This window comes from Lissotriton vulgaris, chromosome 6, assembly GCF_964263255.1.
Source record: "Lissotriton vulgaris chromosome 6, aLisVul1.2, whole genome shotgun sequence".
Lineage (NCBI taxonomy): Eukaryota > Metazoa > Chordata > Amphibia > Caudata > Salamandridae > Lissotriton > Lissotriton vulgaris.
The window spans coordinates 1,353,708,641-1,353,727,568 of record NC_141694.1 but is presented as its reverse complement, the minus strand read 5'-3'; the positions used below and the strand labels follow the sequence as shown (position 1 = coordinate 1,353,727,568).

The 18,928-nt window shown below is 44.9% G+C and overlaps 1 protein-coding gene across 1 annotated transcript in view; it reads left to right on the top strand.

Annotated features, from left to right (window-relative positions):
- The window catches only part of RYR2 (ryanodine receptor 2), a 3,481,211-nt gene that overhangs the window by 1,314,887 nt on the left and 2,147,396 nt on the right, over positions 1 to 18,928 (top strand). The gene's annotated exons all lie outside the window — the stretch shown is intronic.

Here is an 18,928-nt window from a genome sequence, read left to right as displayed (position 1 = left end):
CTATCTAAACAAGCAAGGGGGAACTCGATCCATGACGTTGTCTCAAGAATCACAGCAAATTTGGAAGTGGCTACTCCAACACAACATTTCGCTGAAAGCGGAGTATGTCCCAGGAACAGACAACACCCTGGTGGCTTCACTAAGCAGGCAACGCTCCATTTGCCACGAGTGGGAGCTCGACCAACATGCTCTAGACGTAGTATTCTCCCGATGGGGCAGACCTCACCTGGATCTATTTGCGACGGAGATCAACGCAAAATGCCAACATTATGCAAGCTGGCTCCCCAGAAAGGATCTCTCGGGGATGCATTTTCGATCGCATGGTGCAACGTCTTTGCTTACGCTTTTCATCCATTTGCCCTGATCCCCAGGATCCTCTGGAAACTGAAAGCAGAGCGTTGCACCCTGATCCTGGTAGCCCCAGCGTGGCCGCGCCAACACTGGTTTACAGAACTCCACATTCTGTCGCTGGAGCCTCCGATTCCATTCAGGCCTTACCCGCATCTCCTCACTATGAACCAGGGGCAAGTCCAGCATCCAGATCCACCATCTCTCAGATTATCGGCTTGGCTCCTGAGTTCAGAGAGTTCCAGGACTTAGATATTCCTCAGGACTGCAGGGTCATCTTAGCCCGGGCCCGGGCTGACAGTACCAACAATATTTACAACAAGGGGTGGTGAGGGACAGAGTCTCTGAATTAAACAGAATACTCTCACCCAGTCAAGAGATCAGGGCTAGATCCCACACCGTTTTTTAGCTCACTGCACCATCCCAGTTTCAGAACCTGGCTGTATGCAAATTAGTCTGTTCCTGTCCCAGTGCATGATGGGAACAGGGCAAACCAAACTACAAAAGCCAATTCTTACACTGGGAAGGAAACAAGCTACCGGGGACCGGTTTCTGGCATTTCAGCCTCTTCGGCCCGGCTTGCTTGAATCCTGATGGTGCAATGAGCAAGGGACTCACATCTGAGTATACCCTTCCACGCTTAGGGTGGACAAAAATATTTACAACAAGGGGTGGTGAGGGACAGAGTCTCTGAATTAAACAGAATACTCTCACCCAGTCAAGAGATCAGGGCTAGATCCCACACCGTTTTTTAGCTCACTGCACCATCCCAGTTTCAGAACCTGACTGTATGCAAATTAGTCTGTTCCTGTCCCAGTGCATGATGGGAACAGGGCAAACCAAACTACAAAAGCCAATTCTTACACTGGGAAGGAAACAAGCTACCGGGGACCGGTTTCTGGCATTTCAGCCTCTTCGGCCCGGCTTGCTTGAATCCTGATGGTGCAATGAGCAAGGGACTCACATCTGAGTATACCCTTCCACGCTTAGGGTGGACAAAAATATTTACAACAAGGGGTGGTGAGGGACAGAGTCTCTGAATTAAACAGAATACTCTCACCCAGTCAAGAGATCAGGGCTAGATCCCACACCGTTTTTTAGCTCACTGCACCATCCCAGTTTCAGAACCTGGCTGTATGCAAATTAGTCTGTTCCTGTCCCAGTGCATGATGGGAACAGGGCAAACCAAACTACAAAAGCCAATTCTTACACTGGGAAGGAAACAAGCTACCGGGGACCGGTTTCTGGCATTTCAGCCTCTTCGGCCCGGCTTGCTTGAATCCTGATGGTGCAATGAGCAAGGGACTCACATCTGAGTATACCCTTCCACGCTTAGGATGGACAAAAATATTTACAACAAGGGGTGGTGAGGGACAGGTCTCTGAATTAAACAGAATACTCTCACCCAGTCAAGAGATCAGGGCTAGATCCCACACCGTTTTTTAGCTCACTGCACCATCCCAGTTTCAGAACCTGGCTGTATGCAAATTAGTCTGTTCCTGTCCCAGTGCATGATGGGAACAGGGCAAACCAAACTACAAAAGCCAATTCTTACACTGGGAAGGAAACAAGCTACCGGGGAACGGTTTCTGGCATTTCAGCCTCTTCGGCCCGGCTTGCTTGAATCCTGATGGTGCAATGAGCAAGGGACTCACATCTGAGTATACCCTTCCACGCTTAGGGTGGACAAAAATATTTACAACAAGGGGTGGTGAGGGACAGAGTCTCTGAATTAAACAGAATACTCTCACCCAGTCAAGAGATCAGGGCTAGATCCCACACCGTTTTTTAGCTCACTGCACCATCCCAGTTTCAGAACCTGGCTGTATGCAAATTAGTCTGTTCCTGTCCCAGTGCATGATGGGAACAGGGCAAACCAAACTACAAAAGCCAATTCTTACACTGGGAAGGAAACAAGCTACCGGGGACCGGTTTCTGGCATTTCAGCCTCTTCGGCCCGGCTTGCTTGAATCCTGATGGTGCAATGAGCAAGGGACTCACATCTGAGTATACCCTTCCACGCTTAGGGTATACTAGATTTGCATACAGCCAGGTTCTGAGCTGGGATGGGGCAGTGAGATAAATAACGGTGATGGATCAAGCCCTGATCTTTGGACTGGGTAAGAGTGGTCTGCTCAATTCAGACACTCTGTTCATCACCACCCCCTTTTGTAAATCGATTTTGGCCACTATAGGTGTGGCAGGGTATACTCAGACATGAGTCCCTTTCTCACTGCTCCATCAGGATTCAAGCAAGCCGGGCCGAAGAGGCTGAAATGCCAGAAACCGGTCCCCGGTAGCTTGTCTCCTTTCTGGTAAAGAATTGGCTTTGTAGTTTAGTCTGCCCTGTTCCCATGATGCACTGGGCCAGGGACAGACTGATTTGCATACAGCCAGGTTCTGAGCTGGGATGGGGCAGTGAGATAAATAACGGTGATGGATCAAGCCCTGATCTTTGGACTGGGTAAGAGTGGTCTGCTCAATTCAGACACTCTGTTCATCACCACCCCCTTTTGTAAATCGATTTTGGCCACTATAGGTGTGGCAGGGTATACTCAGACATGAGTCCCTTTCTCACTGCTCCATCAGGATTCAAGCAAGCCGGGCCGAAGAGGCTGTAATGCCAGAAACCGGTCCCCGGTAGCTTGTCTCCTTTCTGGTAAAGAATTGGCTTTGTAGTTTAGTCTGCCCTGTTCCCATGATGCACTGGGCCAGGGACAGACTGATTTGCATACAGCCAGGTTCTGAGCTGGGATGGGGCAGTGAGATAAATAACGGTGATGGATCAAGCCCTGATCTTTGGACTGGGTAAGAGTGGTCTGCTCAATTCAGACACTCTGTTCATCACCACCCCCTTTTGTAAACCGATTTTGGCCACTATAGGTGTGGCAGGGTATACTCAGACATGAGTCCCTTTCTCACTGCTCCATCAGGATTCAAGCAAGCCGGGCCGAAGAGGCTGAAATGCCAGAAACCGGTCCCCGGTAGCTTGTCTCCTTTCTGGTAAAGAATTGGCTTTGTAGTTTAGTCTGCCCTGTTCCCATGATGCACTGGGCCAGGGACAGACTGATTTGCATACAGCCAGGTTCTGAGCTGGGATGGGGCAGTGAGATAAATAACGGTGATGGATCAAGCCCTGATCTTTGGACTGGGTAAGAGTGGTCTGCTCAATTCAGACACTCTGTTCATCACCACCCCCTTTTGTAAATCGATTTTGGCCACTATAGGTGTGGCAGGGTATACTCAGACATGAGTCCCTTTCTCACTGCTCCATCAGGATTCAAGCAAGCCGGGCCGTAGAGGCTGAAATGCCAGAAACCGGTCCCCGGTAGCTTGTCTCCTTTCTGGTAAAGAATTGGCTTTGTAGTTTAGTCTGCCCTGTTCCCATGATGCACTGGGCCAGGGACAGACTGATTTGCATACAGCCAGGTTCTGAGCTGGGATGGGGCAGTGAGATAAATAACGGTGATGGATCAAGCCCTGATCTTTGGACTGGGTAAGAGTGGTCTGCTCAATTCAGACACTCTGTTCATCACCACCCCCTTTTGTAAATCGATTTTGGCCACTATAGGTGTGGCAGGGTATACTCAGACATGAGTCCCTTTCTCACTGCTCCATCAGGATTCAAGCAAGCCGGGCCGAAGAGGCTGAAATGCCAGAAACCGGTCCCCGGTAGCTTGTCTCCTTTCTGGTAAAGAATTGGCTTTGTAGTTTAGTCTGCCCTGTTCCCATGATGCACTGGGCCAGGGACAGACTGATTTGCATACAGCCAGGTTCTGAGCTGGGATGGGGCAGTGAGATAAATAACGGTGATGGATCAAGCCCTGATCTTTGGACTGGGTAAGAGTGGTCTGCTCAATTCAGACACTCTGTTCATCACCACCCCCTTTTGTAAATCGATTTTGGCCACTATAGGTGTGGCAGGGTATACTCAGACATGAGTCCCTTTCTCACTGCTCCATCAGGATTCAAGCAAGCCGGGCCGAAGAGGCTGAAATGCCAGAAACCGGTCCCCGGTAGCTTGTCTCCTTTCTGGTAAAGAATTGGCTTTGTAGTTTAGTCTGCCCTGTTCCCATGATGCACTGGGCCAGGGACAGACTGATTTGCATACAGCCAGGTTCTGAGCTGGGATGGGGCAGTGAGATAAATAACGGTGATGGATCAAGCCCTGATCTTTGGACTGGGTAAGAGTGGTCTGCTCAATTCAGACACTCTGTTCATCACCACCCCCTTTTGTAAATCGACAGTACCAACAAGACAAATTCCCTTAAGTGGAAGAGATTCTGTTTGTGGTGTAAAGCTAATAAACTGCACCCGTTCTCGTCATCTCCGGCACAATTTCTGCCTTACCTGCTTCACCTGGCCAACTCTGGATTGGCCCACGCCTCAATCAAAGTCCACCTGGCAGCCATATCTCAGTTCAGGCGCTCTTCGTCTGGTATTTCCCTATGGTCCAATAGACTGGTCAAGCAGTTTCTGAAAGGCTTATTCAGGACGTATCCTCCAGTGAGACCTTTACCACCTACATGGCAACTCAATGTTGTCTTGGCTCAGTTGATGAAACACCCCTTTGAGCCAATGCATAAAGTAGATCTCAAATACTTGTCATGGAAAACAGCTCTTTTACTGGCTCTCGCGTCAGCAAGGAGGTTGAGTGAACTGCAGGCTTTCTCTATTCAAGACCCGTTCCTTCAGTTCAAACAGGACAGGGTCATTCTACGGACTAACCCCAAATTCATACCTAAGGTTCCGTCTGCTTTTCATCTAAACAAACCTATTGTCCTGAGATCTTTCTTCCAGAATCCATCTTCAGCAACGGAGAGATCTCTACATTCCTTAGACCTAAAAAGATGTCTGGAATTCTACATTCATAGAACGGAACAATTTCGCAAGTCCGACCAATTATTTATTGCCTTCAGCAGACCCAGGAAGGGCCTACCAATGACAAAGCAGAGCATTTCAAGATGGATCTCTGCGGCCATCGCCTTCTGCCACCAGCAGGCGGGACAGCCTCTGCCCTCCAAGGTTCGGGCTCATTCCACTAGAGCGGTTTCCACCTCCATGGCGCTCTTTTCTGGGGTGCCTATTGTCGACATTTGCAGAGCGGCGACATGGCAGACACCACATACGTTCACCAAGCACTACTGCTTGTATTCGGAACTCATGAAGGATGCAGCAGTGGGACAGGCGGTGCTCCGTCATCTATTTCATTAGAGGTGAGCCTTCTTCCTTTCATCCCAACTTTCCTATTACCTAATTGCACATTTCTTATCCTGCTACTGTTTGCAGTTTATTGTGTTGCACTATTGATAAGTTATTATCAAGTGTCTTACATGCTATATTATGCGAAATGTGCTGCCTATTGCTTGCTACTCTGATTCAGGCATGTGAATCTATGAAAGATACCCATAATACTGGATAAGAAATGCGTTACTTACCTGCAACTGCAGTTAACCAGTATTGGTATCTTTCATAGATTCACATGCAACCCACCCGCCTCCCCTGGAAGGGCTCACCTTGGTTCTCTTAGTAGGTACTACTTAGCACTGTGCTTACGAAAATCTGAGGGACTAGGGCTCCTTCCAGGAAGGTTCTAGAGGGTGGTAGTAGCTGATTGGCTCCTGGCCAAAGTTTGGTCCTTTTTTACAAAAGGACTTGGACAGGTTACTAATGTGAGGCCTCTGGCCTATTAGTATGTATATGTCTATATGACATTACTGTTATTATGTACCGGGGTCTCCCACCCAGACGACGGGGAATGATTCAGGCATTTGAATCTATGAAAGATACTAATACTGGTTAACTGCAGTTACAGGTAAGTAACGCATTTCGTCTGTTTGTTTCGTGATGTATCCTTCCATCGAGGGATTACTGCTATCTTGGAATGTCTTCCCGTCATGCTTTTTATTCCTGGTTTGTGACGCCTCAATCTCCAGACAGGTTCCACCTGTAGTTGCCCCTGAGGCTAAGGCAGGAATGAACCCTGTGGCTGCAACTGGTTTTGAGTCTCCGCTGATAATCTTATTATAGGCTCTGGCGCGGGCAACGCTAGCTGAGTTGAATTCAGAGCCATTCTTTCTTCGGGAGCTGGCAGTGCTTCTTGATTAATCGAAGAATTGTTCTGATTTTGATTTTGTTCGGCCGGACCCCCCAAATCCAATAACGACTCTCCTGGAACTTCTTGAGATTTTGTTATGAGGTTAGGGGGAGCCACTAGGGATGCTTTTTTTATAAACAGAGGAAAATCCTTGGCGCTTTTCAGATCCCTATTAATACCTCCGGTTGTAGGAACATATTGTTGTTCCCTTCCCAATGATGATATGGCCTCCGTGGATTTTTGTTCTCCTTCTGAGCTTTCGAAGCTAGAATTTAAACAAGGGAGATTTGAACTGTGCTCAATTCTGGCTGTTTGCGCTGAGGCTTTCGCCTGGGCTAAGCAGGTTTTCGCTTTTAGCCCGGCCGCTGAATCAACCTTAGCCATCGCATTCGTATGTTTAAAGTGCTTTCCCATTTTCAGCCTTCATTTCGTTCCTGTTATCCAAATGTACCAAATACTGCCTTGATCACAAAGAGTGACTGTCTAATTGCTCAGTCCCGTACACCTCAAGGGCTACTTTCATCCACTTGGCAGCATTTTAATAATATTTGAAGTTTATTACAAATGCTCCTCCTACCTCTTGCCTCCAGCCTTCTGCTTCCTGTGTCCTGCCTGGACCTCCAAAGCTCCTCATTCTGCCCAAGACCTCCGTGGAATGACATTTCCCCCTAAATCACCCCCTCACTCAGAGCCAAGTAAACTGGCCCGGTATGGCGAGGAAAAGTTGTGACGCCATGCACCAACCGTGGGGGGAAACCAGGACTGCCAGCAAGCGCACCGCTCTTCACTAGGGGGCTTGAGTCAGCAAACCAGTCTTACGGTAGAGGAAGGCAGTAGGTAAGGCACATCAGAAGGGGTCATAGGGCTCAAATGCTGGGTGTCAGCGTTGCGATGTAGGTTCTTGTGACGTTTAAAAATCCTACCAATTTAGATTTGACACATCTGAGGCCTCTTCCCTTATACAGTACTCTCAGGCCAGTCCAATAGACAATTTACTGAATCTAACAGCTTAAGGGAGGTGCAAGCTCAGAGTCTAATAGAGCTTGGCATCAATGTATTGCTCTACAGCACAGAAGAGTAGAGAGTCTATATGTCCTGGTTACCTCCAGGATGTTTCCGTACACAGCTTCTCCCAGTTTTACTCCTGTCTCATTAGATATGATTGCAGCGCCATCTGAAATGACAGACAGGCAGGGCCTACAGTGCAACACACAGAAGCTCCACTCACCGGACCCTCCAGGTGGCGCCGCCTTTTACAGTTCTTCCTGCCTCTCTCAGGACGCACTGGGCAGTCAGAAAGCCCCAGATTGCTGTTGGCACATCACGCAGTTCAGCACCGAGAGGGGGGTCATTATGGCCCAGGGCACCACGGTCAGGATACCAGCACTTCAGTGGGCCCCAGAACACGACATACAAGCACTTCATAGTGTGCTCACTCCGAAATGCCGAAACTCCATTGCTGGGGGCGGAGGAGTGTCACCTATGGCTGCACCGAGGCGTGGTTCTCCGCAGCCATTTGAATTTTTTATTAATAATTTTGAAGTGTTTTGTTATAGTTGTGGTGTTATAAGGTAGGAAAGACAATACATACATTTATGTATTAACTAATGTATTTGTTTGTAAATATTCTCTAGTTTAAAAGAATTATAGTTTATAAATGTATTCATTATTTTATATTATATATTATTTGTAGGTTTTTTATATGTAAATAATATTATAGTTTTTCCAATTTTATATATGTAATATATTAATTTTTAATTGTTTTATCATTTACATTTTTTTTAGTTTTAACTTTTTTGAGTTTGAATCATAATTTGTTTCTCTTAGCTATCCAACACTTTCCCTACTGTTACACTCACTGGAGTGGAAATAGTAATTTTAACCACTCCACTAGCCAATACTTTCCCCACTACTGCACTGTTTGGAGTGGGTATTGTAATCTTTTCCCCTCAGTTATCCAATACTTTTTCTACTGTTGCTATCACTTGAAGGTGAATAGTAATTGTTACCCATCCAGTATCCAACACTTTCCCTACTGTTGCAGTCACTGGAGTGGGAATAGTAATTTGTTCCACCCGCTATCTTACACTTATCCTACTGTTGCTCTCACTGGAGTGGGAATAGTAATTTCAACCCCTCCACTATCTATCACTTTCCCTACTACTGCACTGTTTGTAGTGGGAATAGTCATTTTTACCTCTCCACTATCCAACACTTCCCCTACTGTTGCATTCACTTGAGTGGGAATAGTACTTGGTTCACCTCTGCTATCCAACTCTTTCCCTACTGTTGATCTCACTGGAGTGGGGATAGTAATTTTTACCCCTCCGCTATCCAAAACTTTCCTATTATTGTACTGTTTGGATTGAGAATAGTATCAGAGAGAAATCTTTATTGCATGATTAAAAAAACCTTTGCAAGTTACAGAATTTTAAGAACGATATATCAATAAATACATATAAAATAAGTATAGGATCCTATGATATATATCAATAAATACATATAAAAATAAGTATAGGATCCTATACGTTATGAAGATTATACAAATGTGTAAAACATACTTATAAAAAGGACAGCTAAGGATCATGTCCATTATACAGTAAGGTGGCAGTTGGAACTAGGCTAGTAATTGTGCTGGTGAGAGATCGCGTACTTGGGACACCTCACCAAGTTTTTTTTCTGCTTGTTCCAAAAACCTTACTAGGGCACAGTTTAATTTAGTGTTCCGAGGGTCAAAGCAAGCCAAGACAGCTGCTCTACACAATCTAATCATGTTTGTGTTCCAGAGTTTCCTCAGGAGGGACCGTCTTTCGTTCAGCAGGTTTGGGCAAAGACAAAGGATATGTACTATGTCTTCTTTTTGATTCCCGCAGAGTCTACATTGTTCCTGTCCGTGGGCTCTTTTCCATTTTGGCAAATGGACCAACAGGTTGATTACTCCCATTCTCAACTTTAGGAAACTTAATTTTGTTCGAGCAGTGAATGGTTGAGTTAGGTACTCCTGTGGGGTCAACAGGACATAGGATTGCAAGGACATCCACCTGTGACTTCTTTTTGCCAGCCGAGCCTTGTCTTCCACGGAAGAGAGCTTTTTTGTGCTTATTTTCGCTAGTCGTTTGAATTCATTATGGCTTACTTGCATGCCCCAAAGGTCTTTCAGGCCTAGTGTTCCTAATCCTCTTTCCCAATATGCATGCCCTGCTCGCCATAGATTCATTTGAAGGCAAGACCATAGATATTGCGCTAGGCTGCCTTCCTTCGATGACCTCAATTTATGACAGCACATTAGAAAACTCAAGGCTCTCCACTATCCAACACTTCCCCTACTGTTGCATCAACTTGAGTGGGAATAGTACTTGGTTCACCTCTGCTATCCAACTCTTTCCCTACTGTTGATCTCACTCGAGTGGGGATAGTAATTTTTACCCCTCCGCTATCCAAAACTTTCCCTATTGTTGCACTGTTTGGATTGAGAATATTAATTTTTACCCCTCCGCTATCCAACACTTTCCCTACGGTTGCACTCTTTGTAATGAATAGTAATTTTTACTCCTCTGCTATCCAATAATTTCCCTACTGTTGCATTCACTTGAGTGGAAATAGTAATTTTTACTCCACTACTAACCAATACTTTCCCTAATGTTGCATCACTGCAGTGGGAATAGTAATGTTGTCCCCTCTGCTATGCAACACTTTCCCTACTGTTGCTCTCACTGGAGTGGTAAGAGTCATTTTTACCCCTCCACTATCCAACACTTTCCCTACTGTTGAACTCTTTGGAGTGGGAATAGTAATTATTACTCCTCCCCTATCCAATGTTTCCTCTACTGTTGCATTCTTTTGAGTGGGAATAGTAATTTTTTTCCCTCTGCTATCCGACACTTTCCCTACTGTTGCTGTCACTGGAGTGGGAATAGTCATTTTCACCCCTCCACTATCCAACACTTTCCCTAAGGTTGCACTCACTAGAGTTGGAATAGTAAATGTAATTAATTTGCTCTCCAACATGTTCCCTACTGTTGCACCGATTGCATTGGAAAATTTAAGTTTAAACATGTTTTAATAGTTTAATGTCCTAAAATATTGAAGTCAAGTCAAATGGTCTTTATTCGCATATAAGATATCCATAAAAGTACAAATCATCACCACCAGTAGGACATAAATATACGATCGACATAAAACACATACATTAAAACAGGTTGGATTTGTCAGTCGAACAACAGTAATGACGTGAGACCAATGTGCAAAAATAGCGATAAAGTGCAAATAATTACTAAATATACATTATGTAAACAACAAATCTAGCAATATCATTGTGCAAATTCGCAGTACGTAAACTTTAGGCTAGGTGCAAAAACAGCAAATATATGTGCAAAATGTTCACTTTAACTATGGCGTATTCATAGAAACCCGCGAGCGTACCACAGATTGCAAGAATGAGCTTACTCTGAAAATCATATCATCGCTTCCTAGCTGCAGTATTTCATGAAATGCCAAATTGTAATCAGTAATAGCATGTACCTTAAAATAAGGAATTAAAATCTGTTTTGTGTATCTGACATAAAATTTGCAGAAAAACAGAAAATGTAACAGTGTTTGTTTACAACCGATGCCACACGGGCAAGACAGGTTCTCCAAGATTTTATTAAAACCAAACGGAAAACGAAGTGAGTATTTTATACTCCCGTCCCTTAGACGAAAGAGCAGACTCCTATTCCATTTCCCGATGTTTTTTCTGAGATATTCCTGTGGCATATTATTTTTATTGCCTGGTGATACCAGAAAATGGATGTATCTAATAATTGATGGTTTATGGAGCTCCGTATTTCCTCTTTCCTTACGGAATAAATCATACAGTGCCCCTGTTACAGTTTTTAAATTCATGCCGTCTGTGACTAGGGGAGAGAAAAAAAGTATGCTCAAGCTTTAAACTGGCTAGGCTTTTCTTTACTGCGCCAAGCCAAGGTATACAACTACCCCTGTCACAGTTAAGGCAATCTGTGATTATTTCCTGTGTTAAAAATGAGGCAGGATTTCGCCATATCTTTAGCCAGAATAAAGCTGGCCGAGATTTAATGAAATCCTCCACATAATGTAAATTTAATTCTTTATGGCATATAAAAGTAGGCGCTGAGATTTTGGCCCCTAGTACCTTTCTACAAAATCTATTTTCCTCGGTTTGGATACCGCTACAATTTGTATACCCCCACACCTCTGCGCCATAAGTCGCCGTTGGTATACATTGGGCTCTGTAAATCTGAAGTAACGGTATCACAACCTCTGCCTGCTTTGGCTGTCGAAGGCTGATAATGGAATTAACCGCCTTACCGAGTTTATTTCCACCTAGGACCACATGTGCTTGCCATGATCCTGAATCTGAAAAAACTAAACCCAGGTAAGGAAAAGTGCTAGTACTTTTTAGGAGATCATTTCTTGACACTATATGGTTAATACGATGCTTTTTAGGCCCGCAGGACATTATGTATGATTTTTTTAAATTAGTACACAGGTCTAAATCTGCCATAAAAGATACAAAACCCGTAATTAAAGTGCGAAGTGCTTTTGGTGTGCGGCCCATCAGGACCACATCGTCCGCATATAAAAGTACGGGGAACAATTTGCCATTAATTTTTGGGACATCACATGTTGATTTAGACAGGGAGTTGTTAAATTCATTTATATAAAGAATAAAAAGTAGGGGGGCTAGGACACAGTCTTGTCTCCCCCCCCCCCTACCAATTAACATTTCCCCGGAGACCTCTCCTTCATTGTTTATCCTCACCCGTGCTTTCAGGTCTCTGTGCAAATGCGCCAAAAAATGTACGAGTGCCTCTTCCAACCCATAGTTTAAAAGAATATCCCATAATCGTGAATGGTTAACAAAATCAAAGGCCGAACTTAAATCCATAAAACCTAGATATAGTGGGACTTTTTTAGCAATAGTATATTTGCCCAGTATAAGATTTAGATTCAAACGCTGTTCTACAGTTCCCACGTTACTCCTGAATCCCAACTGGCAAAAATTTTAAATTTGGTTGCCCTCTGCCCAATTCTCTGCCCCAAATCTTCAGAGTATTAACTATCAAAGATATGGGGCGATAACAGCTGGGATTAAGTCTATCGCCCTTCTTAAAGATGGGCACAATGATACTAGATGACCAGTTTTTTGGGATGGTAGTCTTGGACAAGTTGTTAAAAACATTACATAATAAGGGGGACCAAAAATCAGGCTCAGATTTAATGAGATCAATTGATAATCCGTCAGGACCTGGCGCTTTATTCCCTGCGCTTTGGTTTATGGCATCTTCAACTTCGGTTATAGATATAGCAACCGTGTTAACTGGGCATTAACTATCAACAGTCATTATTGGTGCTGTATATATTCTTGAAAAATGCTCCTCCCATGACTTACTAGCTATATTACAGTTTATGGGGGTGCTGTTCGATCCCATGGACCTCATGGATTTTACCTCGCCCCAAAACCCAGTTACATCTTTAAGTGCGACAGCGCATGCGAGAGAATCCCACCGCTCCTTCAGTATCTCCTCTGTGCGCATTTTAGTTGCTTTTTTATAGCGTTCTCTCAGAACTCTAACCAGAGTCATGTCCCTGGGTTTCCCAGCTAGTGCTTCACGTAGTTCTCGGTTCGCCCGTGAGCAAATGCCATTGAACCATCTAGGGTTTTTACTCGAGTTTATGACAGGTTTGGAAATTTCTTGTTTAATACCAGCGCATAACCCGGTAAAAGCCTGAATAATCTCTATGCCTGGGCATCTACTGGACAAGAACGTTTGCACAAGTAGGGGATAGGATTTTATAACACGTGCTAGTAGGGCCTTGTTATCTATGCCCTTCCAGATCACTTTAAGTTTGTCGGTCGATGCAACCAGATTCTTTGCCCCTATCTCTTTACGTTTTATAAATTTATTAGCAAATTTGATAATTGTCAGGATTGGGTTGTGGTCACTGTAGATAGTGCATAAAACTTCAACCTTCACTAAAAAATTCTCACGGGAGGAAGATATAAAAACATAATCAATGGTAGATGAACAACCACGTCCTCTGAAGGTAGGCAATGGACCTTTGTCATACATACAACCAACTTTGTCCATGACGTTGGTTAAATCCCGAGTGGATAGGTGATTAAGCAGTTGTTCCCCTCTTTTCCACGGAATTACCCGGACAGGTGTAACGGCAGGATTCTCCATTCCTTTGTGCAAGTGCGCATTAAAATCACCCCCAAACAGATTCCGTCCAATTTGCCATACCTCTGTTCGTCTACCATCTTATCAATAAAATCAAATAAGTTGATAAAATTCCTATTAGGTAGTGATATAAAATCGTTATTATAAAAATGTATTAAACATAACGTGATCCCATTAGAATAGATTGTGGCCTGGAAGTTACAATCATTTGTCTCCAGGGGTTTAATATTACTTCCTGCAGTATTCTTTATCCATGTTGATAAACCCCTGCTAGGTCAGCCAACTTCAGGGCTAGATATGATATTATTATAGCAAGAGAATCCCTCAAGAAGCAAACCGCTAGTACACCATGTTTCTTGAAACATTAAAATATCAAAATTACTAACCAAGTTGGTACACTCTACCATATTCACTTTTGATTTTAGGCCGGCAATGTTCCAGCTAAGTATATTTAAATTTTGATCTAAGGATCTAAAATCGTTAGTGACAGGGCAGAATGGCAACGATTCTTTCAGGGGAACTTTTTGAGAAGTACCGGTGGACCTAGGTTTCATCGCAGCCTGATTAACCATTTGTACTTCCTGGGGCCATTCTACAATATTCAAGGGTTATCTCTGTAGTCAGTCCTGTCTCTCTAAGTCAGACAGAGCACTGAACTGGTTGTGTACAGAATATATTGAGGTAGCTGGGTTGTAAACTCTCTGAGACGGTCTATAAAAGAAACCTAGTGGTAATGAGGTTATGACGGTTGGGGAGCTAAAGTGGTCGGTATTACCTTTTAATATATATTTCACCAGGGGAGGATGCCTAAAGTTCACGACTATACAGTTGGCCGTGATGTTCTTAACTGAAGGTCCTACCTATCCCACCCGACGCACCATCAAGATTTCATTAGTAATCTCCATACCCATCCACTTACACCTAGATAACCAGTCAATGCACTTATTTTTAAGTGGGTCCCAGGACTCGCTTTGGTCTTCTTTCAGAGGATCACAATCTACTCTCCTTCCGAAAAAAATTAAAAACTTGGCTCTTCCCCTAAAACCTCCCTGTTTCTGACCCCCATTTGGAATAAACTAGGTCCTCTCAGCGCTGGGATGCCCAAGGGTAGCTATGCGCTCTATAAATCCACTTCCAAATTCCAAATTCCAAATTCCAAATTCCAGGGGGTACTCCAGCGAAAATTATAACAAGGGCATGCCTCTGGCGGCAAATGAAGCTCAGCCTCAGCATGTTTTTTAGCCCGTGTAACAGATATAGGCTTATTGTTTGGGTCTAGCACCGATTTTGTGGGGGCTAACACAGACAAAGCAGGTGGGGCTACTATAGGCAATGAAGTATGACATGGGGGCCTATTAACCACGGACACCGCTGGCAGAGGCAACGTGCCAACCATAGTACTGAGCATGAGATTAGAGGACAGACTATTCTTATTGCCATCACACTTTTCATATACATTGTTAGTGCCAGATATAATAAGTTTATCGCTTCCCCCCCATGGTGCCCCTGTTAACAGCCTCCAAGTCTTTCAAAAGCCGTTCACCCCTGATTTGATCAATAATAGTGACCCCTTTTCTTTTGGCTTCTTCTTTCTTCACCAGGCTTTCCAATCTATCCAAACGTTTAAAAATAAGATTAAACTGTTTATCCATTAGACTTTTCAATTGATTAAAAGTTGAGTCGACTATGGTGTCAATTACATTTCCATTTAGCCTTCCTTGTGTACCATTTACAGATGTTGGCTCAGTTTGTGTCCAAATGGAATTAGATCCTGTTCCCGCTGAGGTTAGGTCTACAGTGCTGTCATCTGGTTGCATGGTCGTACTGACTGACACCCCACTTGTTACAGTTTTTTCTCGTGACCACATATTCTGCGGAGTTGGTTGAGTTTTATTGCGGGGGTTGTTTCCTCTTATTAATAGTCATTTTTGAAGGGCCTCTCTTCCTTTTCTCCCCTGCAATCTTTGTATTTGAGGCCGGATTGGGGGTGCCAATATTACCTTCTGTGTCCTGAGAATCAGGAATGGCAATTACGTTTTTATCAGTCACCGAGCCCACAAGTGATTTATCGTGATGAATGGGTTTAACAATTATTATGCTCGGTGATAGTGGCAAAAGAGCTGTAGAGCCACCATTCTCTGGGCCAGCAGACTATTTAGATGAGGTGCTAATTGGCCCATAGAAAGTCTCCTTTCAGTATTTTCGATCTCTGAAGTAATCATATTGAAGGCGTTTTCAAGCATGCTTTCAAAGGAGGAGGAGATGATGGGAGAGATCTTGGGGACCTGAGCAGATGTGATAACAGTACGTTTCCCCATGGTGCAAATATACACTCACCTCACTTAGAGCTTAGAGGGGTGGGCCGTCCCGGCCGCTGCCGACCGAGGACGGCCGCAGACGGTCCCGCCCTTGTCCCAGGCTTAACCCGGCGCGACCCGCACGCGATCCCGCGACGCGGGGGCTCAGCTCGAATATATCCGCCTCCGGGCGCGGTGATGGCGGTGGCGGCTTCCGCCGCTAGGGCTCTTGGGGCTTGTAGTCCCCCTGCTCCATGCTAGCCGCGCTGCGGTGGAGAATGGCTGCAGCAGCGGGAGGGAAACCAAAGCAACCCGCAACAGGCAGGAGAGGGCAACAGCAAGCAGTAAGTGGCCCCACGAAAGTATCCACAGAGCGCCCGCTCCACCTGGGCTCAGCTCGAATATATGCGCCTCCGGGCGCGGTGATGGCGGTGGCGGCCTTCGCCGCTAGGGCTCTTGGGGCTTGTAGTCCCCCTGCTCCACGCTAGCCGCGCTGCGGTGGAGAATGGCTGCGGCAGCGGGGGGGGGGACCAAAGCAACCCGCAACGGCCCCGCCCGTTCTTTAGAACGTCTGCGCAGGCGCGGCGGCAGGGCCGTGACGGAACCGTTCCGTCACCAGCACAGCCCACCCGTGGCTCGTGACGGAACGGTTCCGTCACGAGCATGGAAGAGGTTAACATCAATGTTTTTGTCATCAATATTCTATCAGTGAACAGTTGCTAAGGTCAATGATAAATTATTCAGTGGAATGACATAAGATGTTATTAGTTTGCTGATGATAAACAGATCTAGGTGTCTGAAAGTTGTGGAGGTAGGTGAGGGTGACCATTGTGAGCTTAAGTGGTGATCGCTTAATGATGTACAGACACCCTATATGGCCAACCTGCGCAATTCATTACTTTTGTGAAGTGATTGAATTGGTAACCTCTGACTACAGAAATGTTAATTTTCTGTTATTCTGACCCGTTTCAACTAATCTTGAATAGATATAATTTTATGACCCTGAATCACTTGAATGATGAGGTGATTTGGGCTTAAGATCTTTAGGTGTTAATATAAGCTGAACTCAACCAGAGTCGCAGCCTTTTTGTTAATGACTTGTGTAGGATTACATGCCCATTTAGTGCAGTAAATATTGTATTATTATCTTTGGGGAAAACTGTGGGCAGACTGCTTAAATTATTCTCAGCCGCTAATAATTACTCTAGGCCACAATCCAATCTGTTTTAATGTCTGCCTAATAGACACTATTCGCTATAGATATATTATCCTGTCTATCGTGTCAGTGAAAGTTAAGGCTGGAATGGTGCCTCACAATCCATAAACATAATCCTCTACACCCCGAGTCAACACCTTCTCTCATTACTGTAGCCTCACCTTCCTACACATCACCATTGGTGTTTCCTCAAGCTTTAAATGATATTAGAATTCCTTCACTAGAAAATCATTTGTCTCAAATTTACATCAAATTCAATTCTTCCTCCCTTTAGAAAATGTTGTTACTAATAGTTGTTGCTGCGCTGCATTGTGTCATAGGGAGAGAGAAAAAATGCTCCATATCTATTAGGATATAGTACATTCCCCTCCCCCCCACCCCTAGTGCTGGCACACGTTGGCTGTCATGTGCCAATGTACAGGTCCTTGCACCACAGGGAAAGGGTGTGTTCATTCTCTAAAGCATACGTTTTTTACTGGGTAGAAACCCTTTCAATACAAAAACGATCTTTTGATATTTTTCCCACTTCATATGTGTGCTGTGAAATGCATCACAGGTGCAAAGTTGGAAAAATAAGAAGAAATGTAAAAATATTTCTCTGTTACAGCAACCTTGAGGAGATATAAGGTTTTAGCTCAAATCAAATCTACGAATGTTAGTAGATAGGGATTTGCGTCAAAGCCATAGGTGGTTGCATGGGAACGCCCATTTGTCACCATTGATGCAAAGTAGTGCATGCTGTTCAACACAAATCCTAGTTTGCGTTAAATAGTAAATCCCACCCCAACACTCTACACCTGCTTTGCAGCACAAAAGTGAAGCCGATCTGGTGCAAAGCATTAGCAAGTCTGGGCCTAGTTCCAGTTATGCCATTTCCACATAATAGACTAACTATGCAATTGTTATCTTGTGCTTTGCCAAATATATCCTATATACATGTCTCCCTTCTCAGTTTATGTACCCACAATTCGCAGCAAGTTCGTATAAAACACCTTACAAACGTTTAACAGATTTCCGAAACGTTTAAAGCATTTAACAAAATGCACACCACAACATGCACCCACATATCATTCCATAATGCTTGAGGGTAGTCTGAATCATGTCATTAGGACAAATCCAAATTCTTTGATGCCTCCCTTTGTGATCTGAAGCTTTTGAGTGGCTCGGGTGCAAAACATGATGCAGGACCCTTTTGTTTTATGGGCATTCAGTCAGAAGTACATGGATTGCCAAACATTGAGCAGCAAGCTCAAGTAGCTTCTCGCTTAATGTGGTTCCTAGTCTGGCAGTAACAACCGAGAGACATCTAGGGCCCCATTAGGATGGTGGGGGCGATCCGCCCGCCATCCGTGCAGAAATGGCCCCCGCCATATTATAATGGCTGGGGGGTCCGCGGCGGACGGAAAGACTGTCTGCCGCTTTTCCGCGGGGTTCTATAAAGGCTGGCGGTGTCTTTCAGACACCGCCAGCCATATTAGATTGTGCATTTTTCAATGCCTTTCCGTGGCGGCACTGCCGCCACCAAAAGGCATGCAGAGTCTGCTTTGGGGGCCCGTTGCGGGCCCCCATGGACTCCGGGGGGGAGGGGGGTGGGTGCACATGGGGGGTACCTTTCAAAGAACAACGTGGCAGGCACCGCGCGGTGCCTGTCACGTTGTGCTTTGAAATGCATAACATGTATTTTTAAGCGGGCGGTGCTTGCAGCACCGCCCGCCGCAATGTTAAAAATATGGGATGCGCCCGCCACCGTGGCAGGCTCATCCTA